The sequence below is a fragment of the Dromaius novaehollandiae genome, chromosome 14, assembly GCF_036370855.1.
Source record: "Dromaius novaehollandiae isolate bDroNov1 chromosome 14, bDroNov1.hap1, whole genome shotgun sequence".
Lineage (NCBI taxonomy): Eukaryota > Metazoa > Chordata > Aves > Casuariiformes > Dromaiidae > Dromaius > Dromaius novaehollandiae.
Genome location: NC_088111.1, coordinates 11,094,533 through 11,115,242, shown reverse-complemented (window position 1 = coordinate 11,115,242; position 20,710 = coordinate 11,094,533). Strand labels below are relative to the sequence as shown.

At 41.4% G+C, this 20,710-nt stretch overlaps 1 long non-coding RNA gene across 1 annotated transcript in view; it reads left to right on the top strand.

The window, feature by feature from the left end:
- LOC135329943 (uncharacterized) overlaps window positions 1-20,710 on the top strand; it is a 158,204-nt gene that overhangs the window by 17,877 nt on the left and 119,617 nt on the right. The window lies entirely within an intron of this gene.

Here is a 20,710-nt window from a genome sequence, read left to right as displayed (position 1 = left end):
CCTCTGGAGTGAATATTCCCATGTACTCTTCGTAGCTGCTCTTTGAATGACTTTTGCAGAACCCCTTCGCCCTCCTGAGTGCTAGATTGCTGACGCACTGGGGGAGGGGGATAGGTGAGAAGCACCGTTTTAGCAATGAAAACGTTTTTTATATTTGGAAAAATGCATATCAGGATGTCTAACAATGCAAAGAGATGGAACAAGATGATTTATTCTGTTACTTCTTGCTCATCTTCCTGCAATTCCAGTAATTCCCCTTTTCTCCTCTCCAGCAGCCTTTAGTGTAGTCCAAGAGGGGAAAATATTTGCTGGAGAAAAGTGAAATTACTCAATAGTTGGTTGCCCAAATAGTGAATGTCATATAAGTAGATTTAAAAGATGCATTTTCAAGTTGACATAGGCCCTATTTAATCAAAAATTCAATGGGAGTCTTTCCATTTGCTTTAAAGGGCTTTGGAGGGGGTCATAATACTGGAGGTCATCATCACAGAGTTCTCCATCGGTTGCTTAATATCCTGTCCTACTGCACCAAAAAGAAGTAAGCCTATCCTAATTAAAAGATCTCTTGTGAAGAGAAGCAAGGACAAGAGGCACTCTAGGACAACTGGCATAAGGCATCTGGAGACCTCTCTAAATGACACTTTTAGATGCCAACTCTGATGCTGGGCTAACTGTACCATAAAAAAGGAAATATAGGGTACCTGAGAGATTGCGTGGGGTAGAGGCCAGTGGAAGGGTATCTGAATTGGCAGTGTTGTAGGAAAGCGGGAGGGCATATGCTGTCACAAACCGGTAGTAGTAGATGGGATAGAAGGTAGGACATCTTCATTTTTTCCATTTAGTGGAAGGACTTGGATGAAACGCACAGTCTGTTTCTCATTTCCATGAACTAGTTTGTTTTTCCACAACAATAATCCTTTTAGAAATGTTCTGCTTGGAGAGTCCCATTTCGGTCATGTAATGGAATTTAAAAAACAAAGATAAGGGGAGATGGCATGCTGGGCATGGCTAACATTTGTTTGACATCAGTGATAAACAGTCAGAAAGCTGTGTTTACACCTGAAAATTGTTTTTATGCCTTTTGCGACTTTAAAAAAAGTATTCTTTAAAAATATGCTTAAAAGTCATCCTTAGAGGACTCTGGAGAATGCATCCCAGTCTGGCACTGGGGCCCCAAGCCTGTGGACTGTAGCACGTCTGGAGCAATAATTGAAAAATGGAGCTTTGTAAAAACTTCTTTTGAAGCAATGTGGAATTTCCTAGCTGCCTCCTGTTTGCTTCTAAGTTTTTTCAATTGTTTAAGTACCACCTTTATAACAACAGTGCAATTCACTTGGTAATTTTTCTTTTTATGCCTCATAATAAGCATGTTGAATACAAAAATAGCCATTCTACTTGTGATCATCAAATTCTAGCTGAATTTCAGACAAAGAATCTGGCAGATCTCCAGCTAAAATATTATAGAGCAGCTCAAGCAGGCATTAATGGCTGATGCTTATACACTTTGTACTTTTAAATCTCTGAATTGCTTCTGAGGTGTTCAAATATAACAAGCTGTTGTTCCCCTAAAATACAGTTTGAGGTACATCCGAATTGACTATTGCAGTATTTTTTTGCATGGGAATATATCTTTTTGAACAACAAGGACTAAAGTACGGTGCGAGAAAGTTTTATAATTTGCAGAAGCGAAAGACCACCTGCCCGCTTGGATCTGTGCTTTGGTTTGCCCTGGGGCAGCTCAACCTGTGCAGGGCTCGTGTGGGTCCGCTGCGGAGCACGCGAAGCCTCCACAGATACGAGTCCTGTCCTGCCTTTCCCCAAGCCAAAAGTTGGCTGTTGACTGCGTGGGTCGGTAAATCTTAACTTGCTGACAAGTGGATGCGTCTGAAAGTGCATGATCCTCGTCAAGCAAGTACCTATCCTGTGGCTTCAGTGGGACTAGTCACGTGTTTAAGAGTTACTTGGGTGTTTATAGGCTGATAATTTGTTAATTGGAATTTGAGTCTTTGTTTTGTGGGATGGCCCTGGTTCCTGTCCCTTGGGAGCTTACAGATTCCATCCCCGATTTCATCCCAGTTGTCCCAATGTTTTGCAGCTTATTAAATTAAAACTGTAATGCATGTAGTCTTAAATAAATGAAAGGCAGCAGAAACCTAAGCAATAGTTTTGCAAAGCCCTGTTGGGTGCAGGAATCCCTACGACGGGCACAGTGTGCAGGGCTGCAGGCAAGAAGTACAACTGTATCTACTTATCTTGAGGAAGCACTGGCATATACTGGTTTCTTAAATACTCTGAATATAATTAACTGTAAAAAACGTACCTGATTTCTGATCATAAGTTCATACTTAATTTACAGCATATTTTAAAGCTGCCCATTTGAAGGATTAGAGGGGGAGAAAGAAGCATCATTTCTTTATCTCCAAGCCGCATAGACACTGTGCCATCCAAGGGCTGCTTTCCGATAAGCTCCGTGTGCCTTATCTCCCCACTGGAACGTGCGTTGCTCTTCCCTTTAAATATATTCTGGGATTCAAATTATTTATAGCTGTTCAGTTTCTCCCCTTCTCAGTCTTCAGCTTCTTTTTGTTTCTAATATGCAGAGAAAATTATTTGCTTCAGTGTATGTATCTTCTCATACCATAAATTCAAGGAGAGGATGGGGAAAGATGTATATACTTGGCTGAGCTAATGAGAAAACGACTCAGTCTGTGTCTCTAACATCTTATCTGATACAAAGCTTTTGACAAAGAAAAATGGATTTTGCTTTAAATACTTAAAGCCGCCACAATAACTGATCATATTCTGTAGATTACAACAGGCTTAAAACAACAATAAAACATCAGCCTTACTGCCTCTTCTTTGTGAGGTTTGTAAATAGCAAGTGCAGCTCAGTAGTAAATCCTTGATTTGAATTTATGTAAAACTTACGTTTTGGTGAAATTAAAAACCTTAATTGAAGGAGGAGAGCATAAATGCAAAGCTATAACCTTATCCCCTCTCATGGGAGGATATTTTTAATCTGTTGTCATACAGTATGGGTAATTGACTTTTAAAAATACTACCCGAGTATTCACGGATACAGTTTGATCCGTTGGAACTTTGAGATATTCAACCAAATTGTTGACACATGTAACTTAATTAGTATTATATAAAATATTTTTTTCACATCTGTTTCGTAACTGTTTGAGCACTGGGCTGTCTCGGAGCTGGTTATCCCTTCAGACACTGCAGGAGACTGGCCGGTGTCGAGAGCATCGCTTGGTAGAAACTGAGCTATTCAAGGGAGGAAAAACGCAGAAATGTCTGTCGGTTAACTTTCTTGTTGACTGACTTGCAGGTCGTCTTTCTTAATACTTGTTTGGGGGGCGGATAAGTGCGTGTTCCCCTGCTGCTGCCGGGAGCCTGCCGTGCCGTGCTGGACCCCCTGCTCGCCGTGCCGGGCCGCGGGGCAGCGAGCCTTCACGCACCACGGTCGCGGCGGAGGGCACTACCGCGCTTTGGCTGGAGCGTCTGTCTGGCACCAGTCCCCTGCGCCCGGGCGGGGGCTTGGCGAGCCGTCCTGCTCCGGACACGCGCGGGCCGGGGGCACGGGGCAGCCGCGGCGGCGCCGCACGCGGGCTGGGACCAGACGGCTTTACTCTTCCTTCATTTAATTTGGAGGGAGCGTATGACTAACAGCTTTCAGAGATGGCCTCATGTTTCAGCTGTTCATTAGGTGGACCTAATTTCTCCTCTGGGAAGTCAAAGTCTCTGCTACTTTTATACTTCTTTAAATGAAGGTATTTTGTTGTGCGTAGGGACGTGTTACGCTGGCCTCTATCATGCACCGTGCTGGTGTCCTCTAAAAGAAGCTACAGAACAAATGAGCAAAGTCCTAGATACTCTGGTATAACGCATAGGATTTCTTTAGGGAATTTACTAAATAACATTTACTACTTGGTTAAATAAAACTTAGTGAAAGTGGAGAACTTCTAAGGCTGGAGGAAGCCTCAACATTTGAGGAAGGTGCAATGCCGTTTTGCTTCCCCGGGAAGGTTTGTTGACTGTGGCATACGCTGTGTGATGTGTGCCGTAGAGCAAGTGTTATGAGTAGAAAATAGTTTACCTAGGGGTATTTCTAAGCCAAGGTCCCTGTGGCTATTTCTTACAAACATCACGCTCTACCTAGCCTACGCGATGTGCGTGTAGGTTTTGGGGCATACATATCTGCCCCTTCTTAATCTGGTGGTCTCTTTTCTTATGTCGTTTTGCATGAGAAAATTGCTGTAGTGAGACCTGAATTTTTAACCTTAAATTAATTTTGAGCCAGTGTAGTTCTGCTAGGGTAAAAGCTGAATTGATGTTTAGATAAATAGAAATTTGGCTTAGTTTTGTTTTGTTAACCTCTTATTAAGTAATTTAAACTTTAGTGAACTAATCTACTTTTGTGCAAAAATTGTAGGGATTTAGGCTGGAATTAACTAGTTTTACTATACTAGCTTAAATTCAAGCTCTGATTTTTACTGGCTGAAACCTAGTGCTTGTGTATTGTACTCTGCATAAGAAATTACTGGCAAAAATTACATGTTTTAAATTGGTAAACAGCAAAATCTGCTTTGACTAACTAATTGAAAATACTAGTTTTATGTTTTAAATCTATCCGAATCAACCGAGATTGCAGTGAATATCTGTAAGCACATGAATACAACAGTTAAGAAGGATTTACTGCATTCTTTACAAAAATTAGATGTTATTGATCTCCTTTAAGCGTGACTTGTTAAAGGCATTGCTCATTACTGGACTTTTTCTTCTGTAATGCTTAGTGTGCAGACTAAACTTACTTTACCCATCTATGAATTTCAAACTTAGTAAATTAAGAGCAGAATAAACAAGTGCTGTTAATGATCAAGCAAATGTTTTGGCACATATGGAGCATAAATACAGCAAATAACTCCATTAGGGCTGCAGTTTGGATTCGGTGACATTTAAAATAACTGGCTAGATGTCTCTGAATGGTTATATTCTGTAACCTCTGAGAGGAGAGGGAGGATCTGACTTTCTGCAGTGGTGTTTTTCTGGAACTGGCAGCGCCCTGCGGAATAAGATGGCAAGCCTTCAAAATCAGTTTGCAGTGGAGATCCTGTTTGCTGTTTAAACGTTGCTCTCTTTGCAAATCTTGCCCGCTTATATAGAATTTTTAGTGTGCATTAAAAAAGCTGTGTAACTTTTGACACAGATAATCATTTTCATGTACATTTAATTTCCTCTGCAGGAAAGAAGGTGGTACGGTTCTGGATTGCAAATGTGGAGGGCAGGGAAACATCAGGGGAGAATTTAGGGTCAGTCGCTGGCCTCTGAGGTGGGTCCAGTGGTGTATCCTGAAAGCACGTGGGATCCTGCCCTGCATTTTCAGAAATGGTCAGAAATCAAGCCAGGCTGAACATACTTAAAATAGATCCTTTTCATCTGGTGGCAAGTTGCAATACTACGCAACCCTTTTCCAGGCCATCTGCTACCAAAGCTAATCCACTTAAAGTACCGCTCGCTCCCCAGCGTTAGCAGCACGTCCTTGCTATCCCACAGGCCCGGAGTAGCACCGCTGAATTAAAGTAGGTCTTTTATGCAAAATGAGAGAGAAACTTATTATAGCAAAATTCCCTTAGGGAAACCCCGTGTTCAGATAACCTTCCGCAGCAGCATCAGAAAGGTGTTCTAAGCCAGAGTAACTCAAGTGGCTTTTGTGCAGATGTGCAAATTAGTATATTAACAGTGGTGCTCGCTGCTATTCAGAGCCGCTGTTTTGGGGCTCCACACTGAATGTGTCTGAAGTCTGGCGACAGCGATGAAGACTGTACTTGGGACAAAAAAGCAACTGGAGATGGTTTCGAGGCTCTTTAGTGTAATGTGTGACTTCGGAGCTACTGTAAAGAATATAACGAACAATCTGAAAACAGCATTTTTAATATCTTTAACAGTTTTGTTTTAAGTTTGTTTTCCTCTCTCATCATAAACTAGTCACTTGCAGTGGCTTTCTAGGCGGACAGCAGCGTCTCCTCTCAAGTCCTGTGCCGAAGGAGAGGACGAGATAGCCGTGTGCGCTGTTCAGGTATGCAAAAGCAGCCCCGCTGCGGTGCTAACATGTCTATTAATTAGAATGTGTTATGGAGACTCAGTAGCTTTGTAAATGAAATGCTGTTGCACTCTTTTACCGCTGGGAAGCTGGTTTGCATACAGCCACACGTCTTTTAATAAAATTAACTGAAATTAATTAGGTAGTTCCTCCTTAATTCTTTTGACTGTAATCCCATGTGACAAGAGCACCGTATTCAATTTGGCACAAGCTGCTCACGGGATAGCCCCAGATATAAATTAGCATGTAATCTAAATCGCCTTTAACCACTTGAAACACTGGCTCATCTAGACTAGGTTAAAGTCATTACGGTTGAACTGTGAAAGTGCTGTGCCATTGCCTATACTGAAAACATCTAGCTAAATGTTAAATTTGTGTTTTCATTTGTATCCAGATGCTACAGAAATGCTGATGTAGTTTTCGGACAGGTAGCGAAAGGCAGGAATGCATTGCCTTTCTAAAAATCGAGGCGACAATTTAGATTATACCTGTGTGCGTGTGTGTGTGTTCACTTGGGTGGATCTAGGCTCACTAATAACATGCCTTTTTAATATTAAGGTGATCATTTCTATGATTAGTAGCTGATTTTTTTGCCATAAAAATATAGATGATATGGCAGAAATTTCAGTAGGAGAGCATTTTCTACTTCCGTTATGGTAAAAGTTATACAGTGGAACAGCTTCAACTCTGTGCGCTGATGCTTAGAGGTAAATCTCCCATTTTAGGAGCAAAAGAAATTGGAACAATCAGATCTATTTCTATTTGTGATTATAGTAGGTCATCATTAGAAGAACTGAGACCAGAACAAATAAACCTTTCATAAAGGAAAGTACTCTTCTGAGTAAAATAACTGTATTGAAGGTCAAAGGACCTGCTCGTGTAAGTAGTTATTATTCATGCAAGTAGAATTTTTTGCTTTAGCCCTCATAAATTTACATTGCCCATTACTTATAAAGAACATTGTATTTCTGGAAAAGTTACTGTGGTGATACTCTAATATGACTTGAGTAGGGTTTTTTTAAAAAAATGTTTTAAGAGCTATTCAGCTGTGAATCCTTGAGATGTCTCAGTATGTGAACTATTGAGATTTTGCCATATTTTGTTATGATCAATGAGCTGATTTGCAAAGCAAGAATCCCAAGTTCCTTCCAGCATATGGCAAAATGTACTGTGCCTTTGGAAACGGAAACATGCTGGATAACAGATGGACAAATACGATCGCTAGAAAATGGTATGACAACCAAAAAAAAAAATCCCTTCTACAAAATTGTTTATGGAGTTTTGTGCAATTAAAGAATGTGATTTTTCTGTGTGTATTAGCAGAAGGTAACTTTTTGCTTGGTTCAGCGTTCTGCAACAGTTGCGTTACAGGGGTGTATGCCGTTACTTAGTGTTTGTTGTAGGTAATACTGTAGTGGCAACTACAAAAACGTGAATTTTTGTCACCTGGATGTTTTCGGATGTGCCACAGTTTTCTCGCCAGATGGCAGATAGGCATGTTTGTGTAGGTCCCGCTGCAGTACTACATGTAACAGGTGCAATCAGCTTGTCGGGGGTTTAATGAATTACAGCACGTTGGCTGATTCTCGGCCGTGACCGTGTGTGTGCTCTGGGTCTGCAGCAGCAGCGTGCTTTTAGCTTAACTCTGTTTTGTTGCAAGAGAAATTCTGTTTGCTGCAGGTTAAGCGTGTTCAGGGAAACAGCTGCCAGATGTAGTTACTGACAGGAGGAAAATCATTCAGTTTTGTGTCCAAGCTCCTTGGTGGTGGTACGTTTTGTATTGCAGTAGTCTTTGGAAAACTTCCCTCCTTTGAATTTGGGGATTCTTTTCCCTGGTCTCGTAGGAGAGCAGGAGTAGCTGAGCACTGCCCTGATAACCCTGTTGGGTAGATAGGTGAGAAACACAAAGGTGAGAAAAAGAGCGAGTGCAAGAGTGCAATGATTTTCATCTACCGATTAATAATAAAAGCCTAGGAGGAATATGATTTAATAAGGTGACATAAGAAGTTGGGTTTTGCTTTACAGACAGTGCCACAAACCTTTTGCATCCTATTTCGGTGCCTGAAGCAAAGCAAAATGCTCCTAGTGTCTGTGAGTGGGATACTGAAATACAGCGTTGCTTAGAAACTAGCTTCTACATGGTTTCTCTTATTTGTTTGTCCTTGATAGCAGCATAAAAAAGGTGAGTGGGCTTGCAGAGTAGAACAATGTTCCAGTTATTTGTGAGGCTGTTATTATCATTACCGCTGCCATAGAAATAAGAATTTCCATTTCTATTATGTTTATTTTTTAAAGGATATTATATATAGATGAGGAATTAAATATTATGACTGAAATTCTAGCAAGTAGCAGGGTAAATTTCTATGTGAAGCTCCCCTATCCATCTGGGTGTAATATCCAGCAAGGCTAACTTCCTCTGATCTTGCTGGGCATAGGTTATTTATTTAGATGGAGATTTTTTTCCATAGATATTGGCCAGGGCACAAGGATGTTGTTGTCTGTTTTGTTATGAACTGCAGAGAACGGCACGACACCCCTACCCAGTATAAATTGCAAGCTATGTTAATTGACTACTTAGCTACTGAAGAAGACCTTCCCTTTTTTCCATTCTCCTTTGTTTTTGGCTTGCAATGACAGGTAACCGGTATCTGTGGGGAGGTGCCGGATGAATGAGATAGTGCAGTCTAGGAGGCAGAGAAGATCCCACAGGCAGAGGAAAAGTGGCTCCAGTAGTGGCAGAAGCAGCAGGTGTATGATGTGCCTTCAGCCACAGCAGGGACCTGCGCTCCAGCGTCTGTCCCGGCTGGAGCACGGGCTCCCACTGCCACATGCTGCACTGAGCCCTCGTCGTGTGACTCGTATTGGTGCGAAACCAGCGCTGGTAGGGGCAGTCTTTGAGAAGCATTTTAACTTCATAGCTTCTGTTGCCTAGGCTGCTCCTCAGGCACGAAGGTGTGCTAGCACCTTTCTGGCCCTGTCTAGACCTTCAGGGGAAAAAAACACCAAGTGCTGGCTTCTCCAGAGAAGGCCATAGTGGGTCTGCTCTTACATTACTGGTCGGATGTGTGCCATAAATAAAAATGCACTTGATTAAAGAAGTAATTCACTTCCTTGCTCTCATTCTGTCATGATGATGCTGAACCAAGGGGGGAATCCATGCAGCTACCAGGGTCTCTGGACAGAATTCTTGCCGTTGGTCTGCTGAAGTTAACTGAGCTCTGCTGACGTGCGTCAGTTGAGAATGTGGTCCTGGAGTATTAGATATTCATGAAGTATGTACAAGAATGCTGTACTTTTCAAGTCAAACTGCAAACATACATATGCAAGATTACTCTCTCATTCATTGTCGTTCTTTGAGCTGTTTACTTTCTGACCAAAACAGCTGACTTTGCATCAGGGCAGACTATGGGTAATCCTTGGACCTGGATCCTTGGGCCTGGGTCAAGTGATGACCATAGCTTGACTTCTTCGGAGTTGTTTTGCTAATTGCAGATGATAATCACTAAATTTGTTATCAGTGCTTTCCATTCTGAGGGTAAAGCTAACAGGTCCAGAAAGCTGCACCGGAGAGAGGCCCTCCATAAGGCTGCTTTCCATTAAGCTCCTCAGTGCTACCAGATCATCGTAAAGATGTTGATGTTGATGAGAACCAGAGAATCAAGATGAAAAAAAGACTTGTGTCCTCTTAGAAGCGAAGAGGTAATACAGCCTCTAGATGAAATGGTCTGTAATTTAATGTTTATTTCTGTATGTCTTCTGTACCTTGTTATTTTGTCTGACATAGGCCTCATCAATCCAAGAACTAAACATTTTATAAGAATCTTGCTCCTCTGTGTATGTATTTATCTGTATGTTTATTTACTCACTACTGATTTTCACAGGTTTTATGATGCTTTAGTTATGTACTAATTCAGCTACTGAACTCAAATCCCAGCAATTTCAGCACAAATTGTGACTAAGTAATGTTTATGTGATTTGACTCATTTAAAGTTGCTCAGGTGATGTTTATGAGCTGATCGTAGTTCTCAGTCTTTAGCCATGAATTAAATACCTTTTTTATTGTTCCATTCCCAACTATTGTAGAGAATAATGGATTACAGTCTGTTTTCTTCCGTTTGCATTCTCTTAAATGATTTTTTTTTTTTTTTTAAGCCCTAATATGTTTGAGTTGCTTTTTCTGAAATTACAGCCTCAGGAAAATTTTAAAGCTAATATTCCCATGATCACTAGACCTTGGAAGCTTTCTGTCTATCTTATTTATCATACCTGGCTTATTCCCTGTCACTAGGGCTTTGCTGTAGTTGTTAAACTTGAGTATGTCATTCCTTTATATAGTCACAGCTTCCTCCTCCCTGTAAGTATCTTATATTTATTCTCTAAAATCACTTTGTGCCTTCATGTTCTGTCATAGTGGCCTCCTCTCCTCTTTTTGCTGCTCTTTATTTTTTTTCCCCCTCATTTATTTTGTTCAACAATTTTAAAGCTAAATACCTATCTCCGTAGCATGCTTAGGAGGCCAGCACCTTTTCTGCTGATGTTGTCAAATGAACTGGAACTGTTCTCTTCTATGCACAGACCTTCTGCAATCTCTGTGTTTGGATTGTTTGTGTCATTATTAATAGCTTCCTTTGCTGTATTTGACCTTTATATTCTCATTCTCTCTCTCTCTCTCTCTCTCTCTCTTTTTCTTCCTGTTAACTCCCTTCTTTCTGTAGCCAGAAGTGTCCGTAGGCCACATTTTGCAGTCCTATTGCCTTCAAAAAAATCCAGTTCTTTTGTTCAGAAGCCTCCAAGCTCTTTCTCAAATTATTTTGCCTGAAACAAGAGCTCTCATTTTCAACTATAGGTAAAGAATTTATTTGCCTGATTGGAATAAATTGTGGAAAACTTTTTTTTTCCTCTCCCCTAAAGCTTCATTTTAGAAACCTTTTTTGAAATCAGTACATGCTGCAAAAAGTTTTCAGAAAAGCTAATGCCATTTTAAAGCGAGTTTATGCCAGTGTTTTTTGCCCCACCACTGTTTGCAACGTGGTGACCAAGTAAAGAGTGTGGTTACTAGAGTGAGTAAGGAAAGAGAAGATGAGAAAGATGTTTCCAGGCAACTATATCTAATCGTTAGTACAACGAATGAGAGAGAAGTTTGGCTTTCATAACTTCTGGAGCTGGGCTTACTGAAAAGCAGAGGTGTGTGTTATCTTGGCAAACTTCTGTTATGTTTTGCTGAGAAAGCAAAAATACTAAATAACCATCAGTCATGTTCTTTGTTTGATACACCTCATTCCAAAGGGGGGAAAATCCAACAGAAGTTGGAGAGAATTTGATGCCTACTTTGTAGACGGGCAGAATATGATGTATATATAAAAGTGGCAACGTAACAGGCACGCCAGAAGGAAGGTGCGCAAGCTGAAGTTTCTGTTACTTCAGTACACAGCATTGTTGAATTTGGTAAATGTGGAACATTTGCAAAAGAACTAGCTGGTATGACGTTTGGTTGGCCTAAGACTCAAGTTTACCCGTACTCTTCTTGTTAGACTCCTCTTCCAGTAGAAAAAGCTATTGCAAAAGGGAGACTGCAAGAAGAAATGAAGCAGTAGCAATGTGACTAGCACGTAGGAACTGGGCAGGCTGCGTCGCTTCACGGCACAGTGACGACGCTGGCTGCAAGGGCCATGCTGACCGGTCAGACAGGCAGAATGTCACGCGCACCACAGGAGTATAAAACCTTAAAATTTAAGTTTTAAGGGATCTCTGGAGGCCTGACCTCCTCCTGCTCAGAACAAGGCAATAGTTTTACAGTTTTGCTATAGCAAGAACAGCAGCAGATTTCAGCGGGAATGCCGGTGCTGTATGACCGAGCCTCTGCTTGCCCCTTTGCGCAGCAGCGTAGATCTATGTGGGCAAAACTTTTAAAACTGATTCTGCAGCAGAAACCACAGCAGTTGCTACAGAGTTATGGGCCAGAGAGCTGCGAGGATCCAGTAAGGGCTTAGGCTTAAGAAGGACCACACTGGAAATTTACAGCCAGTTCTTTGGGAAGCTAAAGCAGGGAGGGGAAATCTCAGACCTCTGCAATTCCCCCGTTACAGTTAACGGCAAGACAAGGTCTAGCCCTCGTCCAGAAACAGAATGGCATCAGCAGCAAGGAGCTGGCTACAACAGGCATAACCAGTGTTACTTGGTCAGGAATAGGGAATTAAACCATCAACACCCATAATCTGCTGTTGCCCTCATACTTGTAAGCTGTATTTCTATATGGTTTTGGCCAAAATAAGTTAAAAGTTATGGAGAACAGACAATACTGTGGCTAGTTTGCAGGCAGTAGAACACAACATGCACAGAAAATGCACGGAGAAGCCTGCTGTGCTCATGCAGAACGTAATGTATTAACTAATGTGCTGGGAAGAGTGTGTGCTTCCCACAGTTGGCATTAGTTTAGTTGTCAGAGGAAGGAAGCTCTGCAGAGCCAGTTGCTGAAGTTCGCTTTCTGTATGCTTTGAAAATAACACTTATGGCAGAATCTTCCCCATTACCTCTGTCTGTTGCTCTTGAATGTCTTTTTCTTGCAGAAAATGAACTCCAGGACACTCAAGTGCAAAAGTCAGCGAGTCCTGGAAGTGGGTCTAGGTGATTTTGTTCTGCTTGGATTTTAAGGAAGGACAAAGCGCAAGTTTCCTGTTTGTTTTCCTTGGTTTCAGAGACACTGGATTGCCCTGCAGTTTTGGCAAGCATGAATGCAGCCTTCAGTAGTAAGAACGTTACCAGTGAGGTACTTTGATTAAACAGCCAATATAGAAGAAAAAAGGGCTGTGGAGGAAGACTTTGATCTTCTTTCAGCAATTAGCCAGCAGCTTCATCGTATTAAAGATGAAGACTAAGGGATGAGCTCTGTTCAGTGAAGGGCCACAGAGGGTCAGGTTCCAGCAGATCGCCAGGAACCAGAATTACAACCAGACCATCCATCGCTTTAGTCCCGTGTCCTCCGTAAGGAGGTATCTCCAAGAACGCTAGCATGGAGTGGTCTTGACGGGTCAGGCCCATGACAAAAGCTGGGGGACAGACAGTGTCCTTATGGCAGCCAGTCTTGGCAATGTAATTTCTGATCTCTGTTATCTAGCAATAAAATAGTCTTTTAGGGATTTTTTTGCGCAATGAAAGCAAAACCTGACCTATGGCTAATTTCATGAATAGTTGTAGTGAATCAGGTTTCGCAGTGTACTGTAGGACTCCAGTGGGGCTTCTGTGGGGGGATGTTAATTTAGCCTAGTTATCTATGTCGTTGTCGTAATGAGCATTTATATTACAGGAACTCCCAGAGGCCCAGATATGACTGAGGCCTCATTATGTCAAGAACTGTACAAATAGAGGCAGTCCCTATCCAGCAGAGTTTACATGACTGCTCTGTTTTTTCATCAGTGTATTTTAACAGATTGCCCAGGGCTCCAGTTGTGTAATCTATGAGTTTCTTTATAGCAGACATGTTTAAAAGATAATCTAAATAAAGGTTGGCTTTCAAAAGGATTTTATATGTCTTTAGGAATAGACAGGGTCTTATTTAATGCAATCTTGTATCTATATTTCTCTCTTACCACAGTACTGTGAAAGGATGTCCATAGTACAGGACCTCTTGACAGTGTCTTGAAATTACCTTTGAACAGACATGTCTGATAGCTCTCAAAGGCTCTTGTGCTCCTGAATCACCTAAACGCTCAGAGCATAAATATCGATTGTAATTCTGAATATTTTTGTATTTTTCTCAATGTAGAATACTTGCATTATTTTTACGTGCTGGAAGAAATGTTTGTGACTCTGAAAGCATGGGTGGTGTTGGCATCAGTGTTTCACCGATACGAATTTCCTGGTTTAAAATGTTCCCACTGTGTAGTTTACATACCCACCACTTCAAAAATATTTTCAGTCTTTTTAGCCAAATCCTGCAAATGATGAGCACTGTTAAAGCTGAGTCAGGAGTGCTACAGTTTCTCTTGGGAAGCGAACGCTTGTGTTTCACACTCGGCGTGGTGGCTGCGGTGCCTGCTCGCGCGCGTGGCCCTTCTGAGGTCAGCCAGCCTGGTCGTGTTAGCAGCGACGCCGGCGCTGGTGACTCTCAGCCTAGCTCATGGTAATGAAGCTTGCTTCACAACTGGTTAAGATCTTAATGCATTTGTGTTCCTGGTGTCTTCGATGCTCTCGTTAACGTCTCATTTTAAAAAAATCTTCCAAAGAATGTTTATATTAATATTTTCAAGTAAAATGGTATGTTATGGCATCAGGGATGAGAGAGATGTGTAGCTGATGTTTTGTTCAGTCTTTAATCTTTTTAAATGTTTAAGGGTGCTGTGCTTCTTGCCCTGATCGTATTTGTCCATCAGTCACTCGTGTTATCCCTGTTTTCCTTACAGAGGACAGTCAGCCGACCAGGGTTGTTACTGGATTTATCATCCCAGACGGCTGAGCGCCGCGGCGTTTCCCTTGCTCGGCCTGCCCTTCCTTTCCGTAGCTTGCCGGCACTCCGCGCTTGCCTCGCAGGTTCCCCAGAGCTCTCAGTAGAGCGGAGGCGCTTCCCTCGGTCGGATTAGCCAGTGGTTAAGCTAAAAGGTGCAACTCACTTTGCTGTACAAAGAACAGAGATGGAACAAATGCAAGTGAAGAAAGGCATCTCCTAAAAATTAATGAAAGGTAGAATACAGATTCTAACTTTTAAAAACGCTTATTATACGGTATGTAGTTAAGACAGCTCTCTGTGAAGGCAAGCGTAATGCTAGATGTTTGTGTTAGAAGACAAACCTTCAGAGAGCTGCGGCTGAACTGGGCTGTGCGTTCTGGGTGCAGGCTGGCTGCTTGCAGCTCAGCTTGCGTCCCAGGTGTAAGCTCTGTCCTCACCTTCAGTTCCCTCACCCCAAAACCAGTCTCTTAATGTCTTTTATTGAATCTTGCCCTGTAATGTTATAGGTGGATTATTTATTATTTTAAGAGCCTGAAAGTTGGTTCTGCACGCTGCCCTGTCTACCCATATCACACACCCACCTTGTATCACTTGTGCTTTTGAATATCTTTCCGTTTGCTCTCGGGAGCCGCTAATCCTGGAAGGCCTTCGGCACCCGCCTTGTTTCAGTGCGATCTGCTTGCGCTGCCGTCAGCAGAGCTCCTGAGGGACTGCCGGTGGGAATGCTTGTCAGGCTTGGTAGGATCTGGCCCTTTAATTTGATGTATGGAAAATGATTACTTTAGTAGATGTTATCTTTTATAAAATATATGGGGACCTTAAATCAAATTCTTCAGAATGTTCTGCAAGTTCCTTCTTTTCTTTTTCAACGTTTTTTCCAGGATTACCGCATCACTGAGAATGGGAAGCATTTTAAAGGAGGCTGGTTGTTGGATAAGTTATATTGAAACTACTTTGGCAATTTCCTTTGAAGAAACAAAATAGTATTAAATAGAAATTTAATCAATCCGCTATACCTCGGCATATGCCTGAGAGCAGAGGTGTTTGCATACTGTGGTGGTGAGGATTGTATATAGGTGGGTAAGGACAGAAGCAATTTCTTCTTCCTTCTGCTTCTCAGCATGTAGCATCAGCAGGGACCATCCAGTTTCCAGATTAGATACATTTCTCAAGGTCACTTATTTAAGGGTGAAGTTACATAGTACTGACCTGGGCTGCTTATGGTTATACAAATTATTTTTGAAGTCTACAGATTTTTTTAGTCTCTTTATTCCTGTGGATGTTGACAGGAACAAAACTATTTCTGCATTCGTAGGGCTAAGGTTAAAATCCTTGCTGGACTAGCTATGTTGCTTCTACTCTGTAGGGAGGGGAAAAGCATCAGGCCATTTATATAGTGTGTTGTTCGACACAGACACTTCTCAGTTGAGATACTTCTCAAGACTGGCAGTGATGGAAAGCATTTGTCATCCAGTGGGTGAAGTGACCCATGTAAAATCAGTTTAGTTTTTAGGTAAGGCTTTTCAAAGCTATGTTGCTAGAAAACAAATATTATGCTCACTGTTTGCATTTATACAAGGATATCATTAACAGGTGATATAGCTAAAATTCTGTTAATATCAGTGATTTAGAATAGGAAAAGTTCCACAAGTACTTTATTACTAAAGTTTCGGGAAACTTGGCAAAAGACACTTGTGCGCTGCACAGCAAAAATGATCAAAAATTTCACTTAGCTGCACTTTGGATTCATACTCTCAAAATTTAGTCCAGGTTGATTAGAGCCTCTGTAATTTATTAGATAAAGTTGGTTCCAGCTGCAGGTTTTCAGGAAAACCATAACTCACACCAGTTTCAGACTTTGTTACTACATTTTGTACAGGCTCTTGCTGTAGCCTCCATGCTTGGGTGCTTGATGCTGGAGTGGATATAGACTTTCTGCTGAGACAGACATGGCAAGCTGATGGATTTTGTTTAACATTTAAAAGCTCCTCAGGCCGCCTAAGGTTTACGTTCACCTTAGGAGGGGAGGGGAGGGAAAGAACAGAAAAGAAAGGGGGGAGAAAAAAAAAATCCTGAAAAATCAAAGGTAAAAAAATAGTTCTTGTTCCGAGTCGATAAATTCAAATCTGTCTCTGAATAATAGAAAATTGGTTTTTGGAAAGCTTCTAAATGTCTCCCTATTCTAAGGTCAAAGAAAATAGTAATCAAAGAAAATAATAATCCCATTCATGGTAGAAGATGGATCGATAAGAAATCCAAATAGAATAGTGCTTTTTTTCTGGTCATGTTTGACAGCTTCAGGCATTAGATGGAGGTAAAATTGAGGGCACCTTAGAAGCCCGTGTCCTCCGTACAGAGAAGTGCTTCCCAAAGGCCATTTGTACCTAAGCTACGTGCCTGATGTTATATGGGTTCTCTGACTTATGCAAAGACCATGTTTTGTATGCACATACATGTCTAAAAGGATGAAATTTTGAAAAGGCCCAAACAGGTGAGGCATCTCGAGGCCAATGACATCTGTGGAAGTTCGGCATGGAATTTACTGAAGTACGAATGAAAAGCCCCAGAGGTGTCTTTCTGCGTCTTAGCATGGCAACACACCTTTGAAACCCGTTCCCCGTTTCAGAAATCACGCTTCGAGGCCTGGCTTGATTTGCCAGTCCATTTTCTGTTGATCTTGGAGAAGTAACCTGGTGGTAAAGACGCGATGATCCTGCTGGTCCAGGCCTGCCCCTTGCCCCAGTCTTCGGAAACCTGCATCGCCGCTTGGACTGACGCCCTGCTCGTCGCCGCAGAACGCGGCCTGCTGCCGAAAGACGCCGCAGCCGTTGTTAGCGGTGGTGCAGGCGGTGCTGGTCTGGGCGCTGCGGGGAGCCTCCAGCTGCGGGGAGAGCTGTAATTTATGAAGTTAACCCTGTTCGTAAGTGCAGTAGGTGTGTAACTGTCAGCACGGGCGAGTTTAACGGAAGCAAGCAAGCAAAGGAGAAGGTACTCCCAGCAGCAGAATTTTAGGATCATATATTAAAGCATGTGGAGAAAGTCACGTCCTAAATTCCTAGGTCAGGTGTGGCTTGGGCATATTATTGGTTTGAATGAGAGCTGATGTACACAATCTCCCCCTACCAAAGTAGGTGGTTCAGGAGCCTGCTGAGAACATATCCAATAGACTCAGTGCAGCTTCCCCAGAGTGGTGGTTGCTGAATGCAAGAAAAATATGTTTATTACAAAGCATGTGATAGGGAAACAATTATAATTTTACTATCGTTAAATTATGTCACATTTTTTCTTAATTTTGCTAAAACAAAGAATTTATGAATTTTCTCTAGGAAAAGCAATAAAACTCACTGTGATGCTTTAGTGTCATTAGTGTCATATCACATTCGTATCATATGGCAAAAATATCATTTTTTTCCTTGATGCATTTTTTTCCCAGTCTTGGTAAGAGCCTTAGCAGGAGAAATTACAGTAACTAGCTCACTTTATTCCTCTTGTTCCTGATCTACAAAGACCTATTAATACTAGCTAACAGTATCCACAATTGTAAAGGTAATTGTATTCTGCTGAGACAGTTTCTTTGAGCATCATGCTGCTCTTCCTTGGCTTTCCGCCCTCTTCCATGGGCGGTCGGGCACTGCCCAGGCCGGCCCTCCCCAGCGGGGCTCTCCCGCTCTGCCCGAGCCTGGCCTCCCTCCAGCCTTTCTCTCTAGCCTCGCTCCCCTGTCTGTCAGCATGAACCAACTATTTGAAAATTTTCCACGTTGGGCTGGTATACAAGCCCACCCCTCTATCGCACACAAAATCTTTCTTTGAAATACTTCTGTTGCCAAAAATGTGGGAAACTTTGTACTAAGCCACTAAGTTTTCACTAAGAAGTACTGTTTCTTCATATCTCAATGTTTTTATTTGCTGTTTCATGTTTAAGTTGGAAGTTCTTTGGAGGAAAGAAGCATCTTTAATTTATCCTGTTCTGCACAGTATCCACCAAACTTATCTCTGCCATGACTTGGGGTCCTTTACTGTGTTAAAAATTAAGAATAACTTGGAACTCCTTGAAAGAGAAAAATAAGTAGCTCAGCTTTCAAGTCTCCCTCCTGCAGCTGTCCCCGCTTTAATTCGAGGTTATTAAAATTCTATCCTTACATTACTAAGTATGGTTAATTCCATAGGAATTTTGATTAAGTGTTTTGAGCCTGCAGACCAATTTAGATTAAATAATACTGCCATGTGCCAATAATTTTTTTTGTTTTCCAGGATTCTACCCATAAAGATATTACATTAGAAAGTCAAGGTAGTCACTATGGTTTCGAGCATATCAATTTGGAAGTATTTTAACTCTGGAAGATGTAGAAAAGATGAGGCTGAAATGATTCTGTGCATTCCATTCTCATTGAATCAATTCCATTTAGAAGAGTTGCATCTGTAGTTTTTCATTACCTTTACTTCCAAACCCAGTTACCATCCCACCTTCCTGGCTCTTGACTGATGGCGTTATTGAGTTCCTTATCAGATGAAGTTATTCGGAGCTCTAGGGATAAAATTTTGAGAGAGTTTATTACTGTGATAGAATTTGTATGGATTACTTGAATCGCAAGACTGATTCTTTGTTATTTATACATAAACTTATAACACCTTATATAAATTTACAAGTAAGAACAGCACAGTATAGTTCCCTTACTAAGGGAATTCAATATTCGCTCTACTGAAGTTCTACATCTCTAAATAGTCCTCCTGTATCATGTTAACAAACTGACTAGTATGACATTAAATGTGCTGTTCTGCTCTTTTGCAGTCCTGAAAGTGACTGAGACTTGGATGCAGTCTGTTTTTCCCATAACCTTTCTGACTCTCCATTGCATTAGTTGCTATCATTTATCATTTTATGGTATAATAGTAACAAGCTTACATAGCAAGCAAAACAACTTGTGCAGAGAATCTTAATTGCACGTTAAGCTGCCTTCTTCACCAAGTTGAGGAAACTCAATATAAGACAAGTTTGAATCATACCGGTTCTGTCCACTCACAGAGTTCATTAGCTGTTTAGAAACCTTAGTATTGTTAGCTAAGCTGGTGTGGCTTTGAATCCGGCTGAGAGTGTAGGCATAAATGATGGATGTGCAAAACTGCTGGAATAAAGAGCAGCTTAACCTGTTCTCTGCCTCCTAAATATGTCTGATTTCCCAGAGCCTGGATTAACACCTAAAAGGGAAATGAAGATTTGCCATCAACAGAGAAGAAGAAAAAATTCTTTGCTCATAAGAGACTGGTTATGTTCTACTTTTGAGCTATATCTATTTTGGACATAAAACTGATGTGAGACTGCTCCCATTAACCAAGAACTTGCTGGGAGCAATGTCCCACTGCCCATTAAAAAAGCACATCAGTGTTTTAGCAGCAAAGTAAGCATAGCAGTTTAAATAGCCAAACCTTTCTATTACATCACCTGGGAAATACAATATAATACTTATGTCCATTTAGAAGCAGTAAAACAGTTTAATAGCTCTAAGTTACATATTTATTTTTTCTTAGCTAGACACATAGGCACCATGTACGTAATTTGTACCGCCTCCTTATTGATCTGCATTGCATTGCATGAAACAGGACAAGTTACCAGCAAAGGCACCGGAGCTGGCGCCTGTAATATGATGAATCGATAGGTTAAATTTAATTGACGTGGCATACGATTTTGAATGAATAAACCTGGCTGTATATAACAGTGGAGCTGGACCTTTTATCTTTGTTTTCTTGGGACTGAGACTCTAAAACTCTAGGTTACATCCCTAACTCAAACTTACTGTACGATTCTGATACTATAGTGCTATAATATCTTGCTGTATGTCATTGTCATCTCAGCTACGAGACTGTAATGTCAGAGTTCATCTTGGTTGTGTTGCCGTTATATCCTTTGCGCAAGGCAAAAATATTTACCAGAGCAGAGATAGAAAGAGTAGTCACTGGGTAATGTATGTGAAAAATAATCTATAAATACAGACCCTGATTGACTGGAAATGAAACACTAGGATAAAAAAATCCATTTTTGAAAAGCGTGATTGTGCTGAGGAGTGCATTGCCAGCTCCAGGCTTTTATGGGAGTTGTACAGTTTAAGCTTTACTTCATTTCTTATATAGTAACTGGAACATCAGGACAGTATACTAATGGG